Source organism: Spermophilus citellus, assembly GCF_964194105.1.
Source record: "Spermophilus citellus genome assembly, chromosome: 4".
Classification (NCBI taxonomy): domain Eukaryota; kingdom Metazoa; phylum Chordata; class Mammalia; order Rodentia; family Sciuridae; genus Spermophilus; species Spermophilus citellus.
Genome location: NC_138185.1, coordinates 99,730,628 through 99,755,441, shown reverse-complemented (window position 1 = coordinate 99,755,441; position 24,814 = coordinate 99,730,628). Strand labels below are relative to the sequence as shown.

The window sequence follows — 24,814 nt, the reverse complement described above, 5'->3', positions numbered from 1 at the left end:
CATCTTATAAAGGTCTATTTGGTGTCATTTTCCTTAAACCTAAGATGTTAAGTTGCTAAAAGACAGATAAGTGTGGCAGGTTTAAACTTGTTTTTAAAGGATTGAATTGCCAGCTGTTTAATTTTCTTTTTTTTACCCCTAGAATGTCCTCCTTCTTTTTAACTCCAGTGTATTTTAAATTTAGCAATATGCTGACATTTTTAATATGTTTACAATTTTAGCTTTGGTTTTAAAAAGGTCATTGATATATTTTTATATAGAACAAAGTAAAACTGCTTTCTTCTCCAAATTCTTCATTTCTTTCAAAGGGGGAGATAAGTAATTAACACCTTTTTGAAACAGGAAGTGGATGGATTTGTATTTTTAAAAAACTATAGGTAAGCTACCAAAACTTGAAAAAGAAAGTATCTACAAATCTGTTGACATTTCTTATTTATGAAATAATTGTATATTTCAGTACTATATTTTTTTCTTGGGAAAAACATATGTTGCCCTTTGCTCTCATAGATAAAGATATGAAAGTTCATTTCAATTATCAGTTCAAATGCCAACTGAGCATTTTCAGCCAGTGTCTTTGTATTTACTGTGCTGTTCATTCCTAAGTCAGACAGAGGTTTTTAAATTAATGCTTTCTACTATCTCTGTTGCTTAAACAATAATAATAAACAAGTCACCCATATACCCACAGTATCATTATGTGGTGGCCTTATTTTCTCCATCTTTCCTTCTATATATTATGGCTTTTCCCCAATAAATGTGAATAAGTACAGTGTTGTATATTTTTTCACTAAGCTGTATCCTCTCTTATTAAAATTGTTTTAATTCCAGTAGATATGCAATGAAAGTTGATTTGACCTTAACCTAGTCTTTTGCCTGTTCTATTTTTGGGTTGTTCCTAATTTTTCATAATTTTAAATGGAATTACATTGAATACATTTCTATAGATATCTTTAAAATATTTCCCCTTTTAAAAAGATTTATTTCTTTTGGAACAAACCCCTAGAGTGTGCTTATCTAGATCAAAGGAAATGAACAATTCACTGGCCAGATTGCTTTTCAAAAAGGTTATACCAATTTATATTACCATACTTCATATTTTCTCTAATGGGTAGCCCCTTAAATTTTTTATTATCCTTTGCCTCTGGAGCTCTCTGAGTTATTCATTTAGTTTTTCCTTAAACAAATAACCTATTTAAAACTTCATTTTCCAAGATAAAGATGGATCTAAATCAATTTTCTGGATATTAAAATTAGCTGAAGGAAATTGGGGAAATTTTTACCCACTTAAGTGAACAATTATATATCTTTGTTGGGTATTTTATTTATTACATGTTATTGCTATTAACAAGTACAGGGCTTAATATTTTATCCTGGCTTTGTCGTTAATGCCAGCACTCCTTAGTGTGTGCTGCTTCTGGTAAGGACACAACAGAAGAAATATTTCCTTCTAAGAAAATATATCAGAAACATTTTTAGAGAAGGAGCTGGAATAGTTTCAGTTAACATTACCTGTATCCAAACATGTATGAATAGCCATTGTCACTGTGCATTTCTGAATTTTGGGTTTTTAAAAATACACTTTAGAAACAGAATTCGTATGCATAGTTCTCAGTATTAAATGGTATAATAGCACCTTTACAGTATTTCATAGGTTTTCAGTTAAAGGTAAAAAGATACCTGTACACAAAGTGGTGCTAGTCATGTTATTTCTGTTTCTCTGAGAGCATTCTTTGTTTGGCATTAACTGCTGATTATGTATGCTCTTACTAACTATTCTGCTAAATGGAATAGGCCTTAACTGTTTAGCTTATGAACTAGCTAAAAAATGTTACAGAATAAACTTAAACTTAAAGCAAAATTTGAGACAAAAATACTAATTTAATTAATGGGACAATAAAAAGCCATGGGCTAAGCTGCAACTCATTGGTGCGAGCTATAGTTGAATGTGTGTTATCTTAAATGGTCTAGTCATTTTCCAGTTTAAATAATTTAAACTTATTTTCTGTAAATTTATTTATTTTTTATTTTTTTAAAAAATATTTATTCCTAAGTTTTAGGTAGACACAATATCTTTATTTTACATTTATGTGGTGCTGAGGATCGAACCCAGTGCCTCTAGCATGCTAGGCAAGCGCTCTACCATTGAGCCACAATCCCAGCCCATCTGTAAATTTATTTTAATTAACTGATAATTTAGTATCTCTAACTTTCATAGTTAATGTTGGTATGTTTTTCACTGTTTGTTTTCAGTGGGAAACAATTTTTTTTAAGTCTGTTTTGTTTGTTATGATTGAAGAATGATTTTTCCAGATACTTTGGTTTTTTTAACATTTGGAATAGAAGAGAAATTTTAATTAAATTAAAATTAATTAAAAATTTCCTTATTTACATCACAAATATTTCCTTTATTCCGAATTTGAGAAAATGTAATCTATTTTCTTTTTATCAAATCATTGCTACCAGGTAGAGATGAAGATATGTAAATATAATTTAAAATCATGTCAAATATGACTGTTGATTACATTTTAAGGGATACCCAAGTAAAGATTTACCTACTCTTTTACTCTGGAAAACACTAAAATTTTGAGAAATTATGATCTTTAATGGATTCTCTACTGCAATTCTACTATATTGGCTTGGTTGACAGAAGTAGGGAGAATCCTCTTAGTTCATTGCTTTCAGTGGGAAGAATAAAAATGAGCTTTCTACCTGGAAAAGAGTACTGTTAAATTGACATAGATGTTGGGGCAAGATATGAATAGTGATAGCTCTGTTTTATCCTTCAGAATGGAGGGAAAAAAAATGACAGAGGGGATATGGAGTGCAGTCAGAGTATCCATTTTTAGATTATTCAGGGGAATGTAGTGATACTTTCCCTCTTAATAATATAAGGAAAATTCTTAATAAGCAGTAAGTTGAGAAAACTTGAAAGAACCTAGAGCCAGTGGCTTAGCATTTATAAGGTCTCTTTGTTCTCTGTAATAGGGGAGCTGCACAGTTACGAAATGCTTTTCCTGTCTACCTTCTTTATGAAAGTAGGTAAATGTTCGAAGAGGTGACTTTTGTTGATAATGTAAGAGGTGCTTATTTATGAACTGATGTCTGTGAGCCTGTTTGAATGAATTTGGATTTCTGTTTTTGGGTGTTATTGGAAATAATGAACTTAAAACAATTTTGTGGTTAGCAGTGGTTGGGTAGAAGAAAGCAGATCCATACATTTAAAAAATTTTTTTAATTGTTTTTTTAGTTATATATGACAGTAATATTTATTTATCATACATACATGGAGTATACCTTACTATTTTTGTTGTTGTACATCATGTGGAGTTACATTGATCGTGTATTCATATATAAATATAGGAAAGTTATACCCGATTCATTCTACTGTCTTTCCCATTCCCATCCCTTCTCCCTTCCCTCTTCATACATTTTTTTCTTTCTTCCTTAAGCCCATAGGTCCCTTCTCCCTCTTATATTTTTCTGAGCCCTATACTTGATTTCTCAGTAACATTTAGTGCTCTTGACAGCTTTTTCCTTTTTGAAACTTTTCCCATGAGTTTCATGACATTGCTGTGCTTCTTCCTGTTTATGATTCTTGTGTCCTTTGCAAATGTTTCGTCTTTTCAACTATTACATAATGGAATTAATAGAATTTTTAACACTGCTTACTCTCTACTTTTCTTGATAATCTCCAGTCCCATATCTTTAATTAAAATCCTATGTGTGGTAATGGTTTCAAGATCTGAATTTGAGACCCATGTTCATCAAACTCACTAAATGTACCATCCAAGTAAGAACCTGGGTGTCATTCTAATTATTCCTTCTTCTTCGCCCCCAATGAGCAATTTTTTTTCTTTTTTAAAGATGAGCATCTGCTATGTTGTCTAGGCTGGCCTCAACTCCCAATCTTCCTGTCTAAGCCTCCCAAGTAGCTGGGATTGCAGGTATGTGCTACCCCGCCCTGCTTTCCTAACATTTATAACTCCAGTATCTCTAGCATTAGTCCACTTCTTCTTTTTACCCGTTAGTGCAGCCACATTATCATTTCTCAATTAGATTATCAAAACAGACACCTAACTGATCTTTGCTTCCCATTTTGACTCTGTATAATACATTATTTACTGTATAGTCATGTCTGGTTTTTCTCTGCTCATAATTCATTAATGATCATTTGTTGCCCTTTGAACTTAACTGCCTAGGGTGCATAATGACACCAGCTAGTTCTGGGCTAAATATTCTCTCAGGTAGTCCCAAAATAACTTTAAGTGCTAAGTTTTGTTGGTAAGTTAACAATGAGACAATTTAAAAAGGCTAACTGATTTGTCCAAAGTTGCCTTTGCTCCTAAGTAGCAAACTTACTTTGAACTGAGGTTTGACAAAATCCCCTTCCCTTAAGGTACTGAGCTATGTATCTTTCTTAGCTGAATTCTGCTTTTTTCCTCATACCATTCTACTTCATCCTTTACCCAGCAATTGACAGTTTTTCCTTCCAGAGTGTGCTCAAAATTTGCTAAGTCTAAAAATGCCTTAAGGAAAACAAACATTTTTTTAATATTTATTTTTTAGTTTTTTTTAGGTGGACACAATATTTTATTTTTATGTGGTGCTGAGGATCGAACCCAGTGCCTCACAAATGCCAGGTGAGCATGCTACCACTTGAGCCACATCCCCAACCCAAAACAAACATTTTAAAAATGCATTTCCGGGGCTGGGGTTGTGGTTCAATGGCAGGGTGCTTGCCTACCTAGCATGGGTGAGGCACTGGGTTTGATTCTCAGCCCTACATATCAGTAAATAAAATAAAGGTCTATTGACAACTAAAATATTTTTTAAAAATGCATTTCTGACCATTTTTTGGAATGCTCCATCCCCAGGTTATTAGAAGTTAGAAGGAGATATAGGAAAAGTAAAGGTAATTTTCCATATGTGATTATGGAAAATTATGAATTTCAAAGCTGATGAATTCCTCACATTTAATAAAAGCTTTTGACCAGTCTGTCTTAAGAGGAAGATTAGGCAAAGATTGAAAGCACTTTATCTGAGCTATTTGAAATGCTGATGACCTCCTTAAATGGCTGTTAGCCTGGAACTTGTGTAAAAGGTTCATTTGTTTCCAGGTGTGTAAAGTATCTACCTGTGAACACAAGTTAAATAACATGCTCAGTAACTTACAGGTAGGGTACAGAAGCTACATACCTATATTCTCTGTATCAAATATTACATCATTAGAAAAGTTAAATAACGTAGCCAACATCACATAAAAAGAAAATTAAAGTATGTTAAAAAGTTGATTTAGAATAATTTTTATTTCAAATATTTCACTTCTTTTTATTTTCTCTGCTATCCCCTAACAGTAAAATGTGTAACAACAGCTCATTTAATTTTGAATGTTATAATTTATAACTTGAAAAGAATGTGTTTTACTTACTTTGATAAAGAAAATGCACGACTGTTTTTTTCAAAAGAATTTAAATAATTGCTTAAAGTATATAGTGCATCTTCTCAATGAGTACTAAATCTCAGCAGTTATGAAACTTTATAAAATAATTTACTTTTAGTAGGGAAATTGTTCTTTGAAGATTATTAAAAGTGAAAAACTACACTGAAGTTGTTCCATTAATTGCTTGAAATTGTTGCTTCAATACCAAGTTCTTATTGACTTGCATGCACAGACTCTAGTCAGATAGCTGTAGTAATCTAGTCAGGTAAATTTACAAAGTGTTGTAAGGTGATCCTTTTCTGAAGGAAGCTCACATTCAGTTTGGTGAAATTGGAGGGGTACGAATATTTACTATTCGATAAATCAGTGTTATATATTACTCAGGTTCAAATTATGGTTGGTTGTAAATTATTGCTGTTGAAGTTCAGCAGGGAGAAAGATTACTATAAACCAAGGTAATCAGGAAATTGAAAAGTAAGATCAGAGATGTCCTTGGTAATTTATTTTGATATGTCTGAGTCTGCCAGTGACAAGGAACTGCCATCATCTTATAATTTTGGGTGTAGATCAAAAGCTTAATTTGACTCATCTGAAAAGGAACAATCCTGAAATGTTAAAAATGGAGAGAATAATAGAAATTGTAGATACTCCAACCACAATTTTGCTGGTTTAGCAAGTGCTGTATAATTTTCTACTTGTCAAGTACGCTCCCACTTCCTGGGATTCTCAAGGTAGGCAAAGAGGCCTGGTGGATACTCAAGAATGGTGGGAATGGCATAACTTTGAGTAGCAGTGAACTGTGAAGGCTTCTATGGAAAGAAATAGTGAAAACAGTGTTAGGATTAATTTAATAATTGCAACTCATTTATTGAACACTGTATCAGATGCATTAACTTTCATTCACTAATTTTTCCAGTGCTAAAGATTGAACCCAGGGCCTCAAGCATACTAAACAAGCACTCTACTGCTTAGCTCCTAAGTTGTTTTTAACTAGACAGTTTAGTGGCATCAAGTACACTCATATTGTTGTGCAATCATCACTACTATCCATCTCCATGACTTTTGTTTTTAAAGATGGGAACTTGATGTGTTGCTCAGGCTAGCCCCAATTTTATGAGCTCAAGGGATCCTCCTGCCTCAGACTCCCAAGTAGCTAAGACTGCAGGCATACCGCCATGCCTGGCTTCCAGAACTTTTTTTTTTTTTAATATTTATTATTTTTTAGTTGTAGTTGAACACAATATCTTTATTTTATTTTTATGTGGTGCTGAGGATCGAACCCAGGGCCCCACACATGCTAGGCAAGCCCTCTACCGCTGAGCCACAATCCCAGCCCCCTTCCAGAACTTTTAAAATCATTCCTACCTGAAACTCTGTCCCCGTTTCCTCCTCCTCCTGTCCCTGATAACCAACATTCTATTTTCTGTCTGTAAATTTGACCATTGTAGTTACTTCATATAAGTGGAATCATACAATATTTGACCTTTTGTGTCTGGTTTATTTTCATTTACATTAATAATTTCAAAATGCATTCATGTTATATAGCATGCATCAGAATTTCATTCCTTTTAAAGACTACATAATTCCCTGGTGTGTGTGTGTGTGTGTGTGTGTGTGTGTGTGTGTGTAAGTCTTCGTGTGGTGGATGTTTTATTTCTCTTTGGTAGAGATTAGGAATGGATTGCTGGGTCATGAGATAGGTTTCATATTTAACTTCATAAGAATGTTTTACATTCCCACTGATAGCACATAAAAATTCTGTTTTCTCTTTATGCTCACCAATACTTAGTGTGATCAGTTTTTAAAATTTTAACCTTTCAAGTGGATGTAGAGTTCATTGTGGAGTTAATTTACATTTCCTGAATGACTAATAACAATTTGTAATGAATGCTAATATTCTCCTTTGCTGGCTACAGACTCTTGTCATTCTATTTCTCATTCTCATTTACCCATCACATTTACTCTTAAGCTTTATCAAGACCTCAAACTCCAAATCTCTTGCTTCATCCTTTCCTTTCTCACCAGTTTCTTTTTCAGTCACTGTTTTCCCCAGTATTCTTGGCTCTTAATCTTTGACCAATTCTTCCATTTGCTCTGCTTCTAAACCTAAGCTATTGAATGCTACCAGAAGAAAATCACATTGGTCTATGTTTTTGACACTACTATGAATTTTTCTGTAACTTTTGACTTAATTTCAAGCTTTTATGTAGAAGTTGCATGAACAGTAGTACAAGGAACTCTCTCATGTCCTTTTCCTAGATGCCTAATTGTTGCACTGTCCCATTTGCTTTATTATATTCTGTTCTTTTTCTCTCAGAATGTGTACACGTACACACACACACACATGCACGTTAATTTTTCTTAATCATTGCATGTAAGCTGGAGACTTTTTATCCCTAAGTACTTCAGTATGTATTTCTTTAGAACAAGAACATTATCTTACATGGTGAGACTAAAATCAGGGATATAACATTTATGTAATGTATTTTTAAATAATACTGTCCATATTCAGTTTTGTTAGTTGCCCTAACAATATCCTTCATACCTTTTTTTAACTTTACTACAAATGTTATAATTTATAACTTGAGCTTGTACTCAGCCATCCTTTTCCTATGTGGCTATTTTAAGATTTCTTTATTCTTTTTGGTTTAGACCCCCCTTTTTGTCTCATATTTAATAATTGAGATTACCATGTGAATTTTCTCAACTTGCCGCCCCTTCTTTTCCTTAATTTACATTTATATATTTTCATTTATATAGTTATCCTGGGTAAGAGTTCTACTTACATGTATAGAAGACTAGTACTTTCTAATATGATAGGTAGTAGTAGCAATTTAAATTTAATTAAGATTAAGTGACATTAAAAATGGAGCTGCCACTAACTGCATTTTAAGTACTCAGAAGCTAGATGTGATTAATGGCTACTGTATTTGCATATGTCTAGGTTCCTATCATTCCAATATTTGAAGGGTTTTTCTTTATTACCACCTTGATGTTGGTGTTTCTCATCTATATATCCTTATGAGTCACCTCACCCTACATGTACCTTATGCTTCAGTCACAACAAATTATATGCATTTTCTCTAGATATTCTCCTTTTCACCTTTCCATGCCTCTCTGTCTTTTCTCACATCTTCCTGAGAGGCATATTCCCAACTGACAACTTCTTTTCTTCCCTAATCATACAAAATCATAATATCTTAACAAATTTACGATTTGTACTAAAGTTGTGAGATCCTTAAAGTGTAGGGACCATACATATCTTTTGCTCCTTGTGTCCTAGCATTCCAAATAGATGTTGAATTGAAACAATGATATAGTTTTTACCCTCTGGCTGTTTACTCTGGGCCAATTATACTTCTTGTAAATCTCCATGGAAAATCCATGTCTATCTATGAAAGAAGACTAGTCTTCCCTATAACACTGTCTGAGCTCAGTTTTTCTGTCTCCAGTCCTTTAAGAGTATCAGTTCACTTGTGGTTCCATGAGCATACTGTGTGGAATTATGGTATCATGTTTTATTTAGCTTGGAATGTCCTTCATTCCCAAAATATTAACCAAGCAACATTCATCATAAACAAAATAATCCTTTCCCTGTGACAAAGCAAATCACACTGTTCTACTACTTCACTTGTTTATATTGTGATGTTTCATATTATATTGTAATTTGTTAACTTGTCTTTCTGAGAGTCGTAACCATTCCTTAATCAAGTCATGCAACTCAGAAATTTTTTCAAGATATATACCCATTAAGCGGCAAAGCAAGATGTTCTCTGTATATGTGTGTGTGTGTATGTGTGTGTCTGTGTCTGTGTTTCCCCAGTACCTGGCACATACTTATTGCTTAGGAAAGCCGGTTGAATTGATCAATGACCTAACTTCATCCATCAGAATCTATAACTCATTTTTTTTTTCTTTTTGGTACTGGGGACTGATTCCAAGGGCACTTAACCACTGAGCCATATCCCCAGCCCTTTTTTGTATTTTATTTAGAGACGGGGTCTCACTGAGTTACTTAGGGCCTCGCTAAGTTGCTGAGGCTGGTTTAGAACTCTTGATCCTCCTACCTCAGCCTCCCGGTCTGCTGGGATTACAGGCATGCACCACCACACACAGCTATATCTCATTTCTTACATGTTTTAGCTTGCTTAAATGCTTGGGCTTTGAAGACAGACTTTTTGGATTCAAATCCTTCCTTTACTACTGTTATGTTTTGGATATGGTTTGAGTGTAACCCTAAAAGTTCAAGTATGAGAAGCTTAAGTGTCCCTGATGTGGTCATGTTGAGAAGTGTTGGAAAATCTTCAGGAAGTGGTTTAGCCAAGCATATTAGTACAAATGTATGATCCAAGCAACTCCAGAGGCTGAGGCAGGAGGATCACAAGTTCAAGCCAGCCTCAGCAGCTTAATGAAACTCTGTCACAAAATAAAAAGTTCGGGGGATATAGCTCAGTGGTAAAGTACCCCCTGGATTCTATCCCTAGTACAAAAAAGAAGAAGTAGTGTTTAGTCAAGGTAGTTAGGTCATTTGGAGGCATTGTCCTCAGAAAGGAGTAATGCTGGTCTGGAGGAGTTGAGTTCCTCCAAGTGTGGGTTGTTGTAAAGGAGCAAACCTGTCCCCAGTGTCTATCTCAGGCTTACTGTTTCACCACCTGATCTCTTCTGCTTGGGTTCTGCTGTTGTGTTATTTGTTATGAGGCCCTTGCCAGAGGCCAAACCTGTGGAGTCATTTGATCTTGGACTTTTAGGCTCCAAAACTGAACCAAATAAACATCTTTTCTTTATAAAGTACCGCACCTCAGGTATTTTTTACAGCAGCAGAAAACAGATTAATATAACCACTTACTAGCTGTTTGACCCGAGCAATTTCTGTAATCTCGCTAAGCATCATCAGTTTCCTCATCTCTAAGTGGTTTCTCCTTCTACGAGATGTTGTGAAGATTAGAGGAGATGGTGTAGTATCTTATTTTTAGCAATCATGGGAGCTCTCAATTCTGATCTTATGCTGCTATGACTTAGCTACTATCTTCTGTTAGTCCATTCTGCCCTACTGTCACCCCATGGTCTTTTTTACTGGCAGAGCCAATAAGATCTGATAGGAAAAAAGAGAACCCTGGAGAAAAGTCTGAATTAGAGTTGTATTTGGGAAACAGTTGCTCAGAGCTGCTAGGTAGAACTTAAGAAACCTGGACTAGTGTGCATAAAAAGACAAATAGTAGGTGATAGGATTATAAGATACAGTTCCAGGAACTATATATATCTTGGGGGCAGTTAGGATTTTCAAATATTTTTATTGGCTTTCTTAACTTTTGGAATGGTTAAGAAATAATCAGCTTTTTTGGCATCTAAAAATTACTGGGTCACACACTTTGAAGCAGCAAAGAAATTTGAAATGTCCCTTTGTTGGAACTCACAAAAAAGTTTATGATTTTCCACTAAAATATTCTTTCTTGTTAGATCACACATCCTAGGTTTTTATTTAGAAGATGAGGTTGTCTTCATAGGTGTGACCCCATTTGGCAAATAGGAGGAAGCTAAGTCACCAAAGGAAATACTTGCAAAGAAAGATTTCATTAGTGAGCCAAGCATGTTGTACACTTTATTTATTTACTTATTTTTATTAGAACTTTATAGTTATGTAGTTGGGTTCTTCCCGACACACTCATACATGCATGGAAATCTGTTTAAATTCATGATCCTCCTCTACTTTCCCTCCTGTTCTTCCTCCCCTCTTCCATTCTCCTTTCTCTACTCAACTAGACTTCTTTCATTGGTCTATTAATTTGTGTTTGATTGGTTCTTTATGTTATCCTATCCTTCTCTTCTCCTTTCCTTTCCTTTATTTTACTGTAGCTTCTGCATATGTTTCTGAGTTTGGCTAATTTTACCTAGCATGGTGTTCTCCTTTTCCATTCATTTACCATATGCCATAATTTCATCCTTTTTTATGGCTGAGTAGAACTTCATTTTATGTGTATGTGGTATGCTCTTGTAGTCCCAGTACTTGGAAGGGTGAAGCAAGAGAAGCACCTAAGTGTAAAAATTCCAGACCAGCCTGGGCAACATTAAGATAAGACCTTGTGTAAAAAGGGGGTGGGAGGAGAGAAAGGAAAAAGAAAGATTGTATTAGTATTATATTGTCCTTTTAGTTTAGAACAGGTATATAGTTTACCACTTTTGTTAGGTGATTTTGTATTAGAGAATGGAATGGGGAAGAGGAGAATGTAGGATGTAAATGAGAAGGAGTACTGCAAGAACCATAGATGAATGTAGATGCTTAAAGGCTAATTTGTCTGTGATTAAACTCTAAGCCATGTTTTATTCTAATGTTTTTTCAGAATAATCAAATGTCCCCTTGAAGGCAACGGATTACTAAGAGTTTTTGTCCTTTTGCTTTCACATAGAGTGCATTTATATAAATTTTTTTTGTTCAACCTCATTTTTAAATAATGCTCTTTCTGTGAAAATCAAGAGTGAAATATTTTAGAGGAAAGTAACATCAAAAATTACTGATTTGTCATTAATATCCTTGATTTTTATTAATTGACTTTAATAAGAAATAAATCTCAGCTGGGCATAGTGGTGCTCATGTGTAATCCCAACTACTTGGGAGACGGAGGCAGGAGGATCACAAGTTCAATGCCAGCTTGAGAAACATAGCAAGACCCTGTCTCAAAATAAAAATAAAAACAAACTTGGGGGCCATCCCAGTCATGCATGCCTGTAATCCCAGTGGCTCAGGAGGCTGAGAAAGGAGGATCGCAAGTTCAAAGCCAGTAACTGGGTGAGATCCTGTCTCTAAATAAAATATAAAAAAGGGATGATGATGTGGCTCAGTGGTTAAGTGCCCCTGGTTCAATCTCCTGTACCAAAAAAAAAAGGCTTGGAGGTACAGCTCAGTAGTACAGTGTCCCTGGGTTCAATTCACAGTACCAAAAATAAAAGTAAATCAAAGTTTTTATACATATATTTAATACCTCACTATGACCATTAGTATTAATAGCTGATTACATTCTTGAACTTTTGCTTCCTGATAATACAGAGCTCTTATTTCTCATAGTAAGAGCAAATCATTTGCAGTGATTATCCAGTTGACAAATTGGAAGTTGTTTTATATTTTCAATCCTTTAATTCTTTAAACAAAAGCACTACATAATTTAGAGTGTGTATTAGTAGGGAGAGGGAGAGAACAATATCCTGACTTGGTAGTTGTGGTCATTTGATTCAAATTTAAGGTACCTCTTAGAGAGAGAGAGAGAGAGAGAGAGAGAGTGTGTGTGTGTGTGTGTGTGTGTGTGTAAGAGAGAATAATTTTAAGAGGACAAACATTTTATACTAACCAGAACTCTTGCATATTAAATGAATCTGGTAGTTTTTTAGAGAAAGGGGAAAGTGTTGATTATCAGGAATAGGTATAATACTTTTGTACTGCAGGTAAAATATTTTGTATGCTGCCTGTCATTTGTTAGACCTAGCTTCTTGGACAGTTAAAATAAAAAAGATGAAAGGGTGTTAAATAACATTCAAAGTACATAGAATTAGGTAGTAGGATAATTGAGCCCTAGGGTTTCTGAAAGATGTTAGCCACAGCTGGGCTTTTTATTCTACTTTTTTTTTTTTTTGGTAGTGTCTTGGGTGTCTCCCAGGGACCTCCCACATTCTAGGCAAGTGCTCTACCACTAAGCCACATCCCTGTGCAACTGAGCATTTTTAAAAGATCAAACTCTCAAGAGGTCTAATTATTTTATAATTTAAACTGGTATAGTCAGAATGTTTTCTTAATGGGCATTCCATCTTTCCAATGGAAATCTTTATTTCGTTTACATATTCTACCTTGAAGTCAAACATTTATATGTTGCATATGCTACCTATTTTATGAAAAAAGGGAAGAAATAACTGAAAAGCATATAAAATTTGGTTCTATATGAGAGATCTTGGCAGAGAACTAATTTGGTCTCTTGTTAGAGTATCCTTTATGGTATGTGGGTCAGATTCTCACCCTCTGAAAACAGTCAAGTCAAAGAGAATGAAGCTACGAGATTATTCTTTCAGAAATAGTTTTTCTGGGCTGGGGTTGTAGCTCAGTAGAGTGCTTGCCTAGCATGTATGAGGCACTGGTTTTGATTCTCAGCACTGCATATAAATAAATAAATGTCCATCGTCAACTAAAAAGAATAGTTTTTATTTTAATCTGTTATATATGACAACAGAATGCATTACAATTCATATTACACATATAGAGCACAATTTTTTATATCTCTGCTTGCATATAAAGTATATTCACACCATTCGTGTCTTCATACATGTATTTAGGGTAATGATATTCATCTCATTCCACCATCTTTTTTACCCCCCATGTCCCCTCCCTTCCCTTCCCACCCCTCTGCCTTAGCTAGAGTTTGTCTAATCCTCCCAACCCCATTATGAATCAGCCTCCTTATATCAGAAAAAACATTTGGCATTTGGTTTTTTGGGATTGGCTAACTTCACTTACCTGCAAATGCCAAGATTTTATTCTCTTTTATTACTTAGTAATAATTCATTGTGTATATATACCACATTTTCTTTATCCATTCATTGATACGGCTGTGTCCCTGTAGTATTCAGTTTTTAAGTCATTTGGGTATAAACTGAGGAGTGGGATAACTGGGTCAAACTAAAAAGAATATTTAAAAAAAAAATAGTTGTCATCCCCACCAGCTACCACAGCTTTTCTACTTTTTCTCATCTGTGGTACCAAAACCGGAGTGAGGGCAGTGAGTACTGGCTTTGCCATTTAGATTATATGGTAGACATTTTTTTTCATGAATTGAATGAACTAAGTGATATGGATCTAAGTAGTAAGAATCTCCAAGATTTTAAGAAGTGTGTATTGCATATATGCTTTAAATGTGATTTGCTAAAAATTACAATTCTTTAAACTTCCAAAAATTTTAAAAAGTATGCCAAATACCTAATAGAAATAGTGGGTTTTGCCTGTTTCTGTCAAATAAATATCATCTATTTTCTCCCAAGTGGCTGATTTCTTGATCTTATTATTTGTAGATTTTTCCTTCTTGGGTAATTCATTGCAGTTTCTTAAAAGTCTGTTTCCATGCCCTTTTTTTGCTTGAAAAACTTCTTTTGTTTGCTGTTTAAGTCCCTCATGTGGGAAGAGGGTTGATGAGCAGAGGGGAGATCTAAATTGTCTTTATATCAACTTATTTTCCTGCAAACTTCTCTATTTCTCTAGGGGAAATGGCTCAGGCATAGTGGTACTTTTCTTTTCATCTAGTTACTTAGATTTGGCTTTTCTTCCCTTAACTAAGTCATTTGTCATTCTTTTACTCTCTTTGTGGTTTAAGGTTACAGTTGTCTCATGTTTCATTGAAGATAGAATTCATGTTATTTTTTATTGTTATTGAGTTTTGAGACACACTTTTTTACTATGCATGCTTGAAATTGGAAGTCCTCGTGTTGTTCTTTCAGTCACAGTGTCTCTCCAGCAGTTCAGAATGAAGCATATAGACTGGACCATCACGATCCCAACAGGAGAGAATCATATTAGTTCAAGACGTACCATCTTGATAAATTCTCTGTATGTACTTTAATCTCCACCTTCTCAAATTTTACTTTAAGTTTATACTTCAGGATTTGAATATTATTGAATATTAATATAGAGGTTTATTTTAGTTATCATCTGTCTCAAAGATAGAAAGATGAAATCACTTGGTGCTTATTAGCTACTTATTATAGTTAGTACTGACCACCTTTTCTTATGTCAGGCCAACAAAAATATTTGCTAAAATTGCAAAAGGTGGTTTTCCAAAGTTTATAATGGAAAATAACTGCCTTTTGACAGGTTTCTTTTGGGATGCATGATTCAGAATATCAAGAAATAAAGCCCTGTGTGCTAGTGCATGCTTGTAATCCCAACTACTCAGGAGGATGAGGTAGGAGGATCTCAAGCTTGAGGCCAGTCTCAGCAATTTAGTGAGACCCTGTCTCAAAATAGAAATTATAAAAGGGAAGTGAGGTGTAGCTCAGTGTTAGAACATTTGCCTAGGATGGGTAAGATCCTGAGTTTAATCCCCAGTACCAAAGGGGGGGGGGAAACCAAGAGATGAGGAAGTTTCCAAAGTCAGTTTTCTTGAAATAATTACTAAACTTGGATTTCTGTGGTAATGGCTAGATTAGTGTCTCTTAAAAACCAAGGATTAATAGGGCCTAAGGAGACTGGGCTCAAGGTTGGAGGTGTGTGCTTTGGCCTAATTTTAATTATCCTAAATTATTCTATAGCTACCATCTTTTTCTTTTCTTTTGGAATTGACCCTCCAGCCCTTTTGATTTTTGAGACAGTCTTGCTAAGTTTCTGGCCCTGAACTTGTGATCCTCCTGCTTTCAGCTTCCTGAGTCTTAAGAGATTACAGGAGTGTACCACTATACCTGGCCTTGAAGTTACCACCTTTACAGTAGTTTTAAACCATCTGATTTTCTGCTGTAAATATGTATTTACTGTGTTCTGTGCTAAAAGTGATATTTCCTATTATGTATCCAAGAATCTTAGAAACTCCGGGAACTAGTTAGATAGTACTAATCCTTGGCCCTAGTCTCCAGAAATTGATTCATTTTGTATGGAGTGGGCCACAGAATTTGCAGTTTTCTGATGTTATTAATCGTTGGTTTTGAGAACCATTAATCTAGAAGTTATATGGGGGAAATCCTTGTTTAGTGATCTTTTCTGGAATATTACATCTTAAAACTTTGTCTCTTGACATTTTGAATTATACTGTCCTTGATTTTTTTTTTATTCTAGTTGACAGAAAGCCAGGTTTTTGAGTCTTTAACTTCCTAACACTATATTGGGGTCAATGTTGAAGCTGGTTGGATTTCAGTCAGCAGAGTTAAGACCAATAAATAAGGAGCTATCATAGGGGCACATTATTGATGAAGTAGAAAAGTAGAAAAGTGGGTGCTAGCTGGCTTCAAAAAGTATGGTACCTACCAGTTTATTTTGTGACTTTGGTAACTACACCTGGATACAGAAAAGGCTGGTCTTGGAATGACTGATTTACACTGTCAAGCAGGTCAGTTCTCACTAATACAGGAAACTTAAGTTATCAAGGTGATCTCTGTGTGATGTTAAAACCAGATTAATGCAGACTGAGTTTTATTGACTTCTAAGTGTTTCATAGCTAATATCCTTCTACTTTTTTTTCCTAATTAAGGAATAATTGAAAATTGGGTCAAATTGCCAGTGATTTTTTTATCATTAATACATAGTGAAAATACACATGTACTATGTTGTAATAATGTGAAAAGGAGACTACTTAAATTGTACCTTATATACAGTTATTATTGATTTGTTTTTCTTAAGTAACGTATAGGTGCCATTAAATCCTTTAAGAGAATATAATACAAATTAGAAAATCTTCCCAAACACAAGGACTTGTCATCTGGCATACTATTTTTAGATTGTCATAGATTCACCTACTGCTGACTATTTGATGGTCTGGAAGGAAGAAAGAAGCTAATTTGGACTGGATTAGTATGTTTTACACCGTTAAAGCATTCCCTAATTTATTTTACAAATTAAAGGTGGATAAAACTTGGTAATTTGATTTTCGCCTAGGTGATTGAATTTCTTATAGTTGATATGCAGGGGTTTCAGGGTTTGTTTTTGTGATGTGGATAAATGCAAGCAAGTATTAATCTATTATATAAGCATTTGAATGTTTCTGGTAGGTGTGCCAGAAACTAGAAATACTGTACAATGATGAGCAAGACAGATGGCTCCTAAATTTAGTGTTATTAAATTGTAATAGGCTGAATTAACATGGCTTAATTTCAGCCAGGGAAGTGACTTGTGTATTAACATGTGAGTTTTTTTTTTTTTTTTTTTTTTTTTTTTAGTGTTCAGTTTTCTCCACATGAATCTATCCCACTTCTAACAGTATCTACTGATTGTTATCTAGGAAAAAAAGTCAGTTTGATGATGGTTGGAAACAACTTTTTTAGAACTGAACATGGAATTTAAGACACATCAGTTATTCAGTTTTTAACATTTTTATTAGATAAATGATAACACTTTATTTGAATATTCTAAGTTCTAAATAGTAAGAGAGAAGAAAAGACCTAACTTAGACTGATTTTGTATCTTTCAATACTGCATATAATAAGTAATGACTGTGTTTATCCTCAGTATTGTTGTAGCAATATTGATAAACCTATTATGTTGATAGAATTGAGAAAAATTGCTTAAGTTGAAAGGACATTCTTTTTAAAATAGCTATTATTTTGAGCATTTTAATTTTTGGTTAACAAGTAAAACATTTTAAAAGTACTATATTTTTCTTAATTTTAATTTTTTAAAAAATATAATTAGGCTGGGGTTGTAGCTCAGTGGTAGATGCTTACCTAGCATGTGTAGGGTCCTGGTTTTAATCCCCAGCATTAATTAATTAACTAATTAATTAATTAGTTAAAAATTTAAAGTGTAATGCACATTAATTATATGTATATCATTTTTAATTATTTTCAGTTTCCTGAAGTCTCTTAGCCTCAAATTTCCCAATTTACTAAGTTAATCTTTATATTTTATTCTTAAATATTGGCAACTAAACTTTTTTGAAAAGAAGGATATCCTACCCCCACTAGGGATTGAACCCAGGGATGCTCTACTACTCAACTACATCCTCAGATCTTTTTACTTTCTTTTTGAGACAGGGTCTTGCTAAGTTGCTAAGGCTGCCTCAAACTCATGATCCTCATGCCTCAGCCTCCAGAGTCACTGGGTTTATAGGCTATGCCACTATCTGGCAAGAAAGACATTTTTAATGTGGATGTTTTTACCAGAGAAATTAAATTCCTTAGGAACATGAATTATTTTGTGATATAAATTTAATGAATGAGCAAGGAAATTGCATCTGAAATATGGGGAAGCTGCTTTCTTTCTCATTTCAAAGAATTCAGAAACTTCCAGAAGTGATTCCTAATTGAAGGAATAAGCTATGTTGCCTTTATTTGGAAGATAAGATGCATTTTGTTGGACTGCAATAGACTGCTTAATGTCAGTTATACTTTAAAGTCTAGGATTTGCAAATCATGTTCAGTAGAACTTGTCAGAATTATAAGCTCTCTGACCCCCAACGTTAGTGATGAGCTGTGTTTGGTGCTATGCACCTGAGAACTCTCCAGGCTGAGTTTGAGGCTAGCTGGGCAATATCATAACTCTTATTTCTTAAAAATAAAAAAAGAAAGAAAAAATGGTGATGAACATGTGTAAGTTAGAATTCATGTTTTATGTTTATTATGGACTAATAATAAGTGCCAGACACTGTGGCACACACTTATAATCCCAGTGATTTGGGAGGCTGAGACAGGAAGATCGCAGGCAGTCTTGAGGCCAGCCTTGAAAATTTAGTGAGACCTTGTCACAAAAAAAAAAAAAAAAAAATTTTAAGAAAAAAAAAAAAAGGCTGGTGATGTCACTCAGTGGTAAAACACTCCTGGGTTTGATTCCTGAACAAAAGGAAGGAAGAAAACAAACCATTTTAGTATTTAAAATATAATCCAAGTTGATCTTGTTCAAGATATGAAACCTTTTTTCAAGATATTAAAATGATATAAAAAGTGGATAAAGAGCTGGACATGGTGGTACACATTTTGTAATCCTAGCAGCTTTGGAGGCCAAGGCAGGAGGATCACAAATTCAAGGCCAACTTGGGCAATTTAGCAAAACCTTGTCTTAAAAAATCAAAGCAGCGGAGGTTATAGCTCAGCGATAGAAGGTATACTTAGCAAGCATGATGGCCCTGGGTTCAATCCCCAGTGTGGGGTGGGGGTGGGGGGTGTACGTAGAGAAAAGGTAAAAAAAAAAAAAGGGGGGGGAAATTGCTTCTTTTCTAACTAAATGAGGACAATTATTTAGAAAATTATTTTAGGTATTATAAAAATTCAAAACTGCCTGGTGGGAAACTAAAATTTGCAGAATCTGGATTATCAGTTATTATGGCTTTGCTTGGTATCACATAAACTTAGTAAACCTTTACCTACGTAAGTTGTATGACAAAGTGTGGAGGATTAGGAGAGCTGTGTCCATAGAACCAATGAGGAAGAGGAATGGACAACTTATTTGCCATTAATAAAAACATTTAAACATCTGGAAAGATAAAACAATCTTTACCCAGCATAGACTTAGGTGTCTATGCTTAATAAATTTAAAATAATAGTTTGAATCAAATGACTTTTGACTGTTCCTATACTATTTTGGTCTTTTAAAATCAGCTTTGAAGAAAAGTATGCAATTTTAGTTTTGGCTTGCATGGTTTTCTAACAACTATAGTCATGTAAAACATTTTCATTGCCTCAGAAAGTTTCCTTGTAATTACTTTGGAATAAATCCCATCTTCCTACTCTGGTTCCAGGTCTGTGGTCCCCGATCTGCTCTCTTGTCATAGTTGTGTTTTTGTAACATTTCATGTAAATAGAAACATACATTATATAGTCTTTTGTTTCCTTTTGCTTTCATTTAATGTAATAATTTGGAGATTAACACATGATGTGTTCAACACATTCCTTTTTATTGCTGATATTATTCCATGTGTGGCTATATCATTATTTGTTTGCGCATTTACCTTTTGATGTATATTTGGGTTTCTAGTTCTTGCTGTTACAAATGAAGTCATTTTGAACATTTCTGTATGAGTCTTTGTATGACTTGTGTAAATGAATACCTAGGAGTGTGAACTTTGTTTTACTTTAAATATAATGTTTCTTAGTTTTGGTAGGGAGGATAGAAAAGTGTGTGTTAAACCAAAAGGGGGAAAGAACTGAATCCACAGATTAACCCACCCTCACAAAAGCTACTACTACCTTTTCCATTAACTAAACCTCCTTAAATGGCATTTCTTACCTAAAACTTTTATTTGCAAAAATGTGCTAGTTTTAAATGGGCTAGTGCAATCTTGACTCTACTTGCAACTCCCTACTCCATAGTATTTCTACCTTATACTCAGCTTTTTCAATCTGGAGCCTTTTTCTTTCTTCTTTTTTTTTTCTTTCTTTTTTTAGTATTTATTTTTCAATTGTAGTTGGACATAATACCTACCTACCTACCTTCCTTCCTTCCTTCCTTCCTTCCCTCCCTCCCTTCCTTCCTTCCTTTCTTTCTTTCACTAAGGATTGAACCCAGGACTCAGATGTGCTAGGTGTGTGCTCTACCACTTGAGCCACATCCCCAGCCCCTCTGGAGCCTTTTTCTATGTTTCTATGCTATCTCCTTTATTCTCAGGAATAGGAGTTAATGCCATTTAAGGTAAGGGAAATACAGAAGAAGCTACAGATCAAAATTTGGGATATGCTAGATGTTCAGCTATATGACAGTTTTTTTTTAATTTTACTGTTTTAAAATTTATTTAATGATATAAAGAGTAATTAGACCATGTTAATTTGACTAATAATAATGAAAGCCTAAGCTGTATTTGCTGACTCTTGTGTAGATGTTGTAATTGCCTTGGGCAGTACAGGTATAAACATCAATTCAGAAGATAAGCTCCTTGTCTTCCTAAATATATTATGTATGTATACACACCTGTGTGTTCTATATTTCTTAAATTTTGTATTTTAGGTTTAACTTGACCTAAATTTGGGGGTTGAATTGGTCAAGTTTCATTCAGTATAAGGTTTTTTTGTTTGTTTGGTTGGCTGTTTTCCAGTATTGGGGATTGAACCCACTGAGCTACATCCCCAACCCTTTTTAACTTTTATTTTGAGACAGGGCCTCAGCCTCCTGAGTGTCTGGGATTATAGGAATGAGCCACCATGCCCAGTAATATGAGTTATTCTTTTATTACAACATCATCTACCTGCAGCAATCAGAGAATTGCAGTTTAACTTTTGTGAGAAAAATTTGCAAAGCAAATGGTTCTGGCAGGGGTGAAGAGTGAACAACACACTACCTGAGAAAATGGACAATAAGGCAGGGATTGGGATTGGAATAAAATAGTTTGCTTGTTTTGTAATTGGGCATTCTACAAGAACCTATTAAAATGCCTTCTTTAATCAAGGCGCAGTGTTCGATACTGTGGATTTATAAAGATTAATCCGACAGAGATCCTACTTGAAAGAAGGACACAGCTCAGCAATTAATCTCACAGCCTAGAATTAGCTAAAGTACCAGCAAATGTAGAATCATAGTTTGCTATCTTTCATCAGGTTTCAGCAATCTATCCAAATTAATATAGGAAGCTAAAATTCATCCCATTCTTCCCAGGTCACATTTTCCCAGCCCTGACTCCTCCTTAACCCCTCTCCTCCTCTGTCAGATTTTACTTTTTTCCAATGTGAATTTTTTTTTGTGAGAATTTTCTAGTAGAGTGCTTTTTGGGCCTCTCAATGAGTTTAAAAATATATTTTAAAAATTGAGTGTTAGCATAAGATTTGACCATAGCTGTGCTCACAGTGTCACAAAGATGGACTCTTAGGTGAGATAATAGGTAGAAGATAAATTAAAAAGTGAAAGAAAATGTTTTAACCATTGGAATAGAAGGATAACTCCAAATTGTGTGATGTGTGGCCATGAGAATTTTCTCCTTTCCTTGCATGTTTTCTTTTGTATTCTCTTCTCCCACTTGCCCTCCCCACTTTGATACTGGTAATTGAACCCAGGACCTCTTACATGCTAAGCAAATACTGTACCACTGAGCTACACCCCAGCCCCTCCCTCCCTCTTTTAATTCTACTCTTTTGTTTTTGCCACTGAAATATTTGTATATTATCCATGTATGTTAGTCTCTCAATGATTAACATTCTGTTATCTTGTCTTTCTTTTCCAGGTGCTCTGTAATGAATGTGTGCTTCCACAACTTTTTATTGGCAGGATAGACTTTTGTTTAGGGTGAGAGGTTTGTTGTAATATTTTCTGTGTACATTATTGATTACTTATTAGCTCTTGCTTTGTTCTGCATTGCTACCTGGCATAACCAGAAATTAACTTAATTTGGAGTTTTCAGCAAGGAGACAAATTCCCCTACTCTATTCCCAATTAAAATGGGAGGGGGGGAGGAGTGCTCTGGTGGAGAAGCTTGTTTTTTTAACAGTGTAGTTTTTGAGAAGGTTGCAATAATGTGATAAGGTTGGGAGGCAGACATTGATCTAACTCAGATTGGTGAGTCACACCTGTCATCAGTGGAATGTAGTCATATTAGATGTTTTAAACCAGACTACCATTTCTTCTTATTCATTGACTAGATAATCATAAATAGGTTTATACTTCTATTAGATGACAGTTTGAATGTGGATATAAGATAGGAAATTTGGTTTTGTTATTGTTAGATATTCAGAATATTTGAAAATATTGGGTTCGAATATTTTTCAGGTTTTATTTTGAAGTAGTTTAAGTTATAGAAAGTTATAATAATAATATAAATAATTGCTACATACCAGAGTAAGATGCACCATTGTTGACATTTTACCATTTGTTCTGTCATTCACTGTCAGATTGTTTTTTTCTGAACCATTTGAGAATAAGTTACATGCATCATATCCCTTTACTATGTAAAAGTAATACTCCAATTTTAGATTTTTTTCATATTAATGAAAAAGATTAAATTTATTAATTAAAGCATTATATCAGTGTTACATTCTGAACAAAGCAGTAACAAAGTGCAATACCAGCTAAAGTTAGTTAAATGTAATCCTCAAGAAAAATGCAAATACCAATAGTTAAAATGTACTCCTCAAGAAAATGATTTTTTCCCCCCAGTGCTGGGGATGGAACCAAGGGCCTCTGCATGATAGGTAGTCAACAAACAGATTCTAAGAACAAGGACATTCTCTTATACAACAATATTATCTTATCAAATTAAGGAAATGTAAACTGATGTTATCCAGTGAGGATTTCACTAGTTTTCCCAATAATGTTATTTAATAAAACTTTTTTTCAGTCCAACTTGGGATCATTCATTGCTTTTAGTTGTCACATCTCTTTACTGTTCTTTAGTCAGGAATATTTCCTCAGTCTTTCTGGGTTTTTAATGACATTGACACTTTTAAAGAGAGTGATAAACCACTTATTTGTAGAATTTCCTCAATTTGGTTTCATCACTGTGTTCATGACTAAATTTAGGAAATGTAGTTCTGACAGGAATATTACGTTTTAAGTGCGTGCTTCTCACTGTATCCTTTTAGGAGGCACATTTCCTCTTGTCTCATTATCAGTTAATACTAAATTTGATCTGGTCAATGTGATATCTGCAAGTTCCTCCACTTAAAAGTTATTTTTCTTTTTGTAATCAGTAATTTGTGGAGAGGTACTTTGAGACTTGACATTTAGCAATTCTCATCAAACTTTTATCCACAAAGTATTTAACATACTTTGGTAATTTTGCCTGAATCACTTATTACTCTGATGGTATTAATTCAGATATTCCATGCACAAGCTTCATAGTACTATAGGCAGTAACCTGTTCCTTTTGTTGTATTCCTTAGCATTAGGAAGTGTTGAGTATTTAACCAGAATACATTATTTTGGGTTTGTTTGACAGCTTTATTGAGATACAATTCAGATAGCTCATGTAAGTTCCTTTGTTTATTTATTTGTTTATTTAGCACTGCAAATTAAACTCAGGGGTGCTTGTCCACTGAGCTACAACTCCAGCACTTTTTATTTTTTATTTTGATACCAGGTATCCCTAAGTTGCCCAGGATAACATTATACTTGCTGTCCTCCTGCCTCAACTTCCCAAGTAGCTGGGATTACAGGTGTGCATCACCATGCCTGGCTATAATTTCGTTGAGAACTCTTGTGGCATGTGAAATAAACCAGCTTTTCTTTTCCTTCTTTAACATCTCTTTAAAATATGTCCCTTTGCCTTTTCTCTATATCACTCATATTGCATGAAGTTGTTTTTAATAAGAGATGGCTTTTCTGAATTTATAACCATTCTGTTATAAAACACTCAGTTATCAGTTTCATATTTAGCATCTGATACCCTATTCCACATACTAATTCTAGATGTGATTTGATCTATCAATACAACAGATCACTATTTGCCTGTAATCTAGCTTGATGCTAAAGTGTGCAGGTTTTAAACATACGTAGATCTGGCCAGGTCCCAACTATGTCACTTAACTAGCTCTGTGAACAAACTCTTCACAGTTTGATAATCTGTAAAGAGTTGGTAATTATACCAACTGCTTTTTAGGTGGAGTAAGGATTAAGTGTTCATGTAATTCTTTATATGAAAGATACAAGTTAACAACTTTTATGAGATGTTGAGTTCTTAAATCTTTTGTTTATATTTGCACAGTTTGAGTAGATTATAAAGAAATGTTTGTTATTTTGAATAAACTCTAAAACATTTGGTTACTTTTATAGCACAGCACATATGTAGT

The 24,814-nt window shown here is 34.3% G+C and overlaps 1 protein-coding gene across 31 annotated transcripts in view; it reads left to right on the top strand.

Annotated features, from left to right (window-relative positions):
- Nucleotides 1-24,814, top strand: part of ZFAND6 (zinc finger AN1-type containing 6) — a 74,970-nt gene that overhangs the window by 11,325 nt on the left and 38,831 nt on the right. For 13 of the 31 annotated variants that reach the window (XM_081291684.1, XM_081291680.1, XM_081291683.1 and 10 more), the window contains exon 2: nt 22,255-22,316. The exons of 8 other annotated variants lie outside the window; for them this stretch is intronic. The gene's annotated coding sequence lies outside the window, so the exon portion shown is untranslated. Of the gene's footprint in view, nt 1-3,864; nt 3,945-22,254; nt 22,324-24,814 lie in introns of all 31 variants that reach the window. 10 more of the 31 variants (XM_081291687.1, XM_081291682.1, XM_081291685.1 and 7 more) reach the window with 4 other exon arrangements.